The sequence below is a fragment of the Gossypium hirsutum genome, chromosome D04, assembly GCF_007990345.1.
Source record: "Gossypium hirsutum isolate 1008001.06 chromosome D04, Gossypium_hirsutum_v2.1, whole genome shotgun sequence".
Lineage (NCBI taxonomy): Eukaryota > Viridiplantae > Streptophyta > Magnoliopsida > Malvales > Malvaceae > Gossypium > Gossypium hirsutum.
In genome coordinates, this window is record NC_053440.1 from 57,087,746 (window position 1) to 57,095,823 (window position 8,078).

The following is an 8,078-nucleotide window of genomic DNA, read 5'->3' on the forward strand; positions in this document are numbered from 1 at the left end:
GGTAAACTCTGAAAGAAAGTGCTTAACAATGTTTAAAAAATTGCACTAATTCAATTAATGACTGATTTTAGTATATTAGTTAGATTAAACATGTGATTGGTTTTCGATTGAATCGATTATTGATTAATTTTTTTCTCATTGATATTTTATCTTTTTTTATTTCAAATGAAAACTTATATTAATAATTCGTTTATATTTATAAACTGAAAGTTAGAACTTAATTCTATACAAAGATAATTAATACAAAAAAATTAAGAATCGGATCAAACCAAATTATCATAAATAATTTGAGAAATTCAAATTTTCTTATAACTCCCGTATGATAAAATTTGAACATGAAATCTCAAAATTTTGAAATCTGTATAAGTTATTTATTTATTTTGAAGGGGAAAATCTCAAAACTATACATAAAATTTGATTTAATATGTAATTTGGTATATGAACTTTGATTTAGGGAAATTATACAATAAAACTTTGATTGTGGCTCAAATATATAAATGAAACTTTTATTTTCATTTAATTATACACATTTAAAGAAATAAATACATCAAATTATTTTTATATTGGATGAATTTAATTTTTTTATGCAATATATAAACAAAAAATGATGTTATATCAATAATTGTGTTAGTAATTTGTGAGAATTGGACCCAATCAAAATTTCGTGTATAAAATTACACTTTAGACTAAAGTTCATGCATAGTTTTGAAATTTATCTAGTAAAAGTACCATGGATGCCCGTGTACTAGAAGTCAGATTGCATTTTGCCCCCACTACTCATAAATGGGCAAACTAGTCCTCGTATATTAGATCAAAGAGAAAATTGGTCATTTTGTTAAAAAATCAATCCATTTTTACTATTAAAAATTGGTCCTTTTACATCAGTATGAGGTACACATGGCACGTCACGTATCATTGTTTGGTTATTCCATTAGCCGTGCTAATTTTTAACACTGCAAATGGATGAAATTTTAACGGAAAGAACTAATTTACTCTTTGATTTAATGTACAAGGACTAATTTGTCTATTTTTTAGTAGATAAAGTAAAATACAATCTGGCTTCTAATACAGATGCGTCCATGATAATTTTACCTATTTATCTCTATTTTGAAAAAAACAAGAGAAATGGGGTATGATAATTGTAAGTGATCAGAATCTATATATCAATTCATTTGTGTTTGACTATAATATATATATACACACATATTCCCTCATTGATTGTTGCTTCATGCAATTATTTGTACTTTGGCTCCCTTACACAAAATAGCTTTAGTCCAACTTACTGGTTTTTTCCATGTGGGATGCTTGGCCCTATACCACCCACCCTGGCTTCACACCAGCCGCTCAATGCCTCCTTTTAAATTACAATTGGACCACCATTTACTGTTCTTGTGGCGCTGGGTGGCATTTATTCTAGATTGCAGATGGAATATATGGTATCACGCGCGGTTTAATCATAAAGAACACTGTAATGGAAATAAACTAGAATGATAAAAATAATTGATTGTTTGATCTCTCCTCTTAAACTAAAATCGAATAGTGTTGTCTTTCTGGCCTTAATTATGATTTGATTGTGTTTATCCAGGGTTATGGGTGCATATACAATATCATGTATTGGTAATGAAAATATTTGAAATGACAAAATAGCCTGGTGCTTGACCCCCCTTCTAAATTACAATTAGATCATCACTTTCTGTCCTTCGTTGCGGTTAGGTCGTGTTTATTTAGGATTGCAGATGTAATAATCATAAAAAATGCCGATAATGGAAAGAAACTGGAATGACAATAATAACGGGTTGCTTGATCCTTCCTTTTAAACCACAATTGAATTGCCATGTTAATTTCTTGATTGTGGTCAGGATTGCAAATGTAATATTCATTATCACGTATTGATAATGAAGAAAATTTTTGAAATGACAAAATAACCAGTTTCTTAATCCCTCCTTCCAAACTACAATTGGATCACCACTTACTTTCCTTGATTATATCGTTGGACAATATCACTTCTTGTAATCTACAATTGAATGTTCTTGATTATGGTCGGATCGTGTTTATTCAAGGTTGTGGATGCGTATTCAATATCACAGTTCAATTGTAAAGAATATTGATAATGGAAAGACGAAATAACCGGTTGCTTGATCCCTCCTCTTAAACTACAATTGAATCGACACCTTCACTTTTTGATTGTGATCGAATTGTGGGTTTATATTCAATATTACAGTTCAATCATAAAGAATATTGATAATGGAAATATATTGAAATGGCAAAATAACCCTTTACTTGACCCTTTCTTTTAAACTATAATTCAACTTCCATATAAACTAGGGTGAAATTGGGGCAATTTACCAATAAAAGCCCTTTTTTTCAAAAATTATCGAAATGGGCCCATTATTTTATTATTTACCAGAATGGTCATTTTTCCGTGAAATCGCGTCCATGTCCTGGCGCGTACTCTGACATCGCGCTGACGTGGACGCGATTTCGCGGAAAAATGACCATTCTGGTAAATAATAAAATAATAGGCCCATTTCGATAATTTTTAAAAAAAAGGACTTTTATTGGTAAATTGCCCCAAATACACGAACTTAAACTACTCATTTCTGCTAATTGATTATGTATAAATTACTGGAATTTTGATTTTTACTAATTTCTTAGCATATAAATTATTAAACTGATGATTTTCATATCAAGTTAATGAAAAGGTTTAACCATGTTAAACACATTTATGAACTTTTCATCTTTCTTAAAATATGATAATCATATTCTAACAGAGCATAAAGATTCACTTCTTAATTTTCGTAAAATAAATATATGAAATTCATAAATTAAATAAAAAGATGAAATTCATATTTAGAATTTACAGTTCTTATTTTGCAGTTCAGTCCTAAATCCCATTTCTCATAGTTTTACAAGGAAATCCCTTTTCCAACATTTCAAAATTTTACAATTTATTCCTTATTATTCAAAAATTAAATAAAAAGATGAAATTCATATTTAGAATTTAGTGTTCACGCGCGGTCGACATCGCGTCCACGTCAGCAACTCGCACTGACGTGGACGCGATGTCCTGGCGCGTACACTGACATCGAGCTGACGTGGACGCGATTTCCCAGAAAAAGACTATTTCGATAAATAATAAAATAATAGGTCCATTTCGGTAATTTTTAAAAAAAAAGACTTTTATTGATAAATTGCCCGTGAAATTGTACTTTTACTCTAAAAATAATAAAAAGTTTATTTAGTCTTTCAAAAATTTTAAAAAATATAAACTGGTAAACTTTTATTTTAACTTTCATAAAAATATACAATTTAATTTTGTCGGACTCGAAAAAAATTTCTAATTTTATTGAACGAATTAACTAAATTTATTGCTTTTTATCGAAGTAAATATAAAAAAAAATCATCATAGGGTCGTATTATCATATTGTTTTCATCATTTAATCATGGTTAGCAAACTTAACCAAACCCTTAACCACAATTACACTCTTCCACGTGCCTATATATACACTTCACCCCCTATTGCAAATCCCTCTCATGAACATACCCAGATTTTCTACACAATTCCCATTAATTTTCCTTCTAAAATTTTCTCAGGAAAAAATAAAAATGAAGCTTTTGATTCTGGGAATTAATCTCTCTTTGCTCCTGTCTTGCTATATTCTCACAACGCACCAAATTCCATGGCTTTTCGCCTTGTTTTTCCTCTTGTTATTGTCCCTTTCACCTTTTTGGCTCGTCCCGGGCGGCTTCGCATGGCGGAATTCATCCCTGGACGTTCCCGGTCCAGTCGGTTGGCCGTTACTCGGGACGTTACCACTAATGAATGCGGTCGCACATCGTAACTTAGCTGCTGCGGCCGCGTCACTTAGTGCAACGAGGCTGATGAAATTCAGCCTTGGTGCAACGAGAGTGATAATCAGTAGTCACCCGGATACCGCCAAAGACATCCTTGGCGGGTCCGCGTTTTCAGACCGACCCATCAAAGACTCAGCTCGGTCCTTGATGTTTGAACGCGCCATCGGGTTCGCACCCTCGGGTGCGTACTGGCGCCACCTACGTCGAATCGCGGCTAACCATATGTTCTCCCCTAAGAGAATCTTAAACCTCGAGCCACTCCGCCAACAAGTGGTTAACCACATGGTGGTTCAAACCCAACGAGCCATGGAAGCCAAAGGGTTTGTTGAGCTAAGAATGATATTACAAAAAGGGTCATTAACTAATATCTTAAAGACTGTATTTGGAAGCTTTTTAAGTTCAGCAATGGCGGATGAACTAGGGCCAATGGTGAAAGAAGGGTATGAATTAATCGCTATGTTTAATTGGGAAGATCATTTCCCTTTAAGGTTTCTAGACTTTAATGGTGTTAAAAGAAGGTGTCATAAATTGTCGAGCAAGGTGAAGATTGTTGTGGGTCGAATTGTAGAAGAAAGAAGAAAAGAAGCTTTGGAACAGAGCATCAATGGCGGAAATCATGATTTTCTTACAGCTTTGTTGACTTTGTCTAAAGAAGATCAGTTGTCTGATTCCGACATGATTGCTGTATTGTGGGTAAGAACTCTTTTCCTATCATCAAAAAAACATATTCTATTTTGCATTGATAGTGTATAAGTTGGATTTAATTCATTGGTAATAGCATAAAACTAATATAAAAAATCGAGGTACGATATTGGGTTAGATTTGTTGAAGGGTTGGGTAGTTAGTTATTACTGTTGGATAAGGATTTTTACTTTAATTTAAATAATAAAAAAATATTTTTTAAAATTTAAAATTTAAAATTTTATTATATTTTGAATAGTGAAATGGACTTTTTGGACGGGTTAAGTTGGTCCAAAAATGAGCCTAGAATTGATTTTTTTTGAAATCAGGCATCGACCTGATCCAATACATAAACACCTCTAATCGAGATAGGTAAGGGTTTTGGTTCCCTTGATTCCTTCTAATGTTAGTTATTATTAGTTAATGAAATGATAAAATTGTATTTTGATCCTCTAAATTATAGCATTTCATTAGGTAAAAATACAATGAGGTGCTCGTATTAGATGTCATATTGCATTTTGCCTCCCTTATTCAAAAAAATGGGTAAATTAATCCCTATACATTAGGCCAAAGAGCAAACTAATAATTTCAGTGAAAATTCATACATTTCTACGGTTAAAAATTGGCATGACTGACAGAATAACAAAACAATGGCACGTGGGGTGTCATGTATACCTCATACTGACGTACAATGACCAATTTTTAACAGTAGAAGTAGATGAAATTTTTAACAAAATGACCAATTTTCTCTTTGATCTAATATATATGAACTAATTTGCCCATTTTATGTGTAGAGAAGACAAAATGCAATCCAACTCTTAATATAATGACCTCCATAATACTTTTACCCATTTCATTATAAAATTTATTTAAAATTTTTTATTTTGATGTCACGGTCAATAGATAGATAGTGTATAATTTTATGCATTGCTCGTCTGCTAGGTAGACTTAATTTATAATTATTTTTATATCAATTAAAATTTAATACATAATGAATAAAAATTATATATGGTTATTTAACCAAAATGTGATGCCTCATTTAATAAGAAAGATATGATAAATAACAATGATCTTAAAAATAAGTAGTAATAATTTTATTTAGTATTAGAGAGAAAATTTTTAAAATTTTGGGTTTATATATATATATATTAAAAAAATAAGGATCTTAAAAGTAAATAGTAATAAACTTTTTTTTTCTATAATTGGAGGAAGAAAATAGGCAGGGGCACCGACCTCCCCTAAAATGGAAAACTTTTCATTTAGACCCTTTAAAATTTTTAAAGTTCTAAATAGTAAAGGTAAAATTACACTTTAGCCACCCTAAATGATGAAGTTTTAATTTAATTATTTTAAAATTACATTTTTACTATTGTAAAAATTACAATTTAATTCGTTTCCCTAAAAAAAAAAATTTGCTTCACCCCGGAGAATAATGTTCATTGGGATCAAACCCAAACTCTTATGCTTACAACATAACACTTTACCACTAAACCAAAAGGTTATTTGATATATTTGTTATATTACTAGGTTAAAATAGATTTTCAAATATAATAAATATTTAAAAAGTGCCAAAGCATGATTTTATGATTGTTAAATTAAATTTAGGTTTTATTTTATTGTTATTTTAAATTAATTTATAGTGAGTTATTATTATTAAAAATACATTTAATTTATTGTATTTTTATATAGGAAATGATATTTCGGGGAACCGATACGGTGGCTATATTATTGGAATGGATCATGGCGAGGATGGTATTACATCAAGACATTCAAGCCAAAGTCCAATAAGAGATTGATGCTTGCATCAGCCATCGTGACGATCGTTGTGTTCAAGATTCTGATCTCCCCAATTTGCCTTACCTTCAAGCTGTTGTGAAAGAGGTTCTTCGACTACACCCACCAGGTCCACTTCTCTCATGGGCTCGTCTAGCCATCCATGACGTACACATCGGGAAGTCCTTCATCCCAGCTGGTACGACCGCAATGGTTAACATGTGGGCAATAACTCATGACCCATCGATATGGAAAGATCCGTGGACCTTTAGGCCTGAAAGATTCATCAAAGAGGACGTTCCCATCATGGGCTCAGATCTTAGGCTGGCGCCTTTCGGATCAGGTCGAAGGGTTTGCCCTGGTAAGGCACTAGGTTTAGCAACCGTGCAACTGTGGCTTGCACGGTTGCTCCAATCTTTCAAATGGCTCCCGACAACTGTAGCGCATCAACGAGTTGACTTATCAGAAATGTTGAGGCTTTCCCTTGAAATGAAGAAGCCATTAACATGTCGAGCGATCCCCCGAGTAACACAACAATCACTCAATTAAATAGAAAAAATATATAGTATTAATAAATTATGAAACGAAAGGGCGTGGTATCATGGGAAAAATCTAAGAAACCATGAATTATCTATATAAAATTAAGGCCCCTAGAGTTTATAAACTAGTCATGTTTATTAATTTGAGTTTAATGGGTACTTCCTTTTTAGGTTAGTAGTTAAGGAACTTGTATTTTTAAAATATTTATGTTTAAAGCATATTCCAAAATAAGTATGATATATCTTTTAAATATATAAAAATTAAAAAAATAACGGGTTGAGTCTTAATTCGATTGGCGTAAGCATTGTTGCTAGTGCAGGAAGACGTGAGTATGAATGTGTTGAAGCACGTTATCTTCTTATTTATAGATTGATGTATATATATTTATACTCGTTTATTTTACACCCTAAATTCAAATATAATATAAATGTAAAAAATAACATTTTACCACCAAAAACCATGGTAAATCAGTAATTATCACCAAGCTTAAAGCTTAGGATACTAAGCATAACCTTCACAAGTAAGAATTTATGAAAAGTTATTTATGAAATCATTATAATCAAAGCTTTTTATATTAATTAATATTTTAATAATTTTATAATTCAGTCACTTTCGTTTTAATAGTTGGCAATAATTTAATTATTGAATTTAGCAAAACAATTACACTCGTTGTATAAAAATTTACGATATGTCGATTGAGTCTTAAGTTGATTGACATAGGTATCATGAATGTAAGTGCGTTGAAGCGTATTATTCTCTTATTTATGAGTTGAGGAGGAGCTATGGGTAGTTTTATACATTGTGTTAAAAAGAACAGATTTGATCAAAACCTATAATGAGATTGATAGAAAAAATTGACATATCTTATTTTATTTTAATTAAATATTAAGTTACTAAAAAATATAAAAAAAATACGATACAAAGACACTAATTTATATTAACATAAATTATGTAATTGTCAAAGTAAAAGCATCCTAACCCTACTTTCTACTTTAGCTAAGCAAAGGACTCAATTTTTTTGCCACTGACTTGTACGGACAATGAGACCTTTTCGAAAACAGAATTATTATTGCATGCATGAATTTTGATATATAAAATAATATTTTTTAATATTATCGACAAAAAAATTTAATATTTTTTAATATTGGAAAGTAACCCCCACCTCCACCAAAAATAAAATAAAAAATAGGCCACGATGGCTTTAAATAATGCAAAGCCATTAGAGATAT

The 8,078-nt window shown here is 31.1% G+C and overlaps 1 pseudogene; it reads left to right on the forward strand.

Moving 5' to 3' along the window:
* Nucleotides 1–3,520: 3,520 nt before the first annotated feature.
* Nucleotides 3,521–7,121, forward strand: LOC107898625 (cytochrome P450 78A5-like; annotated as a pseudogene).
* Nucleotides 7,122–8,078: the final 957 nt, after the last annotated feature.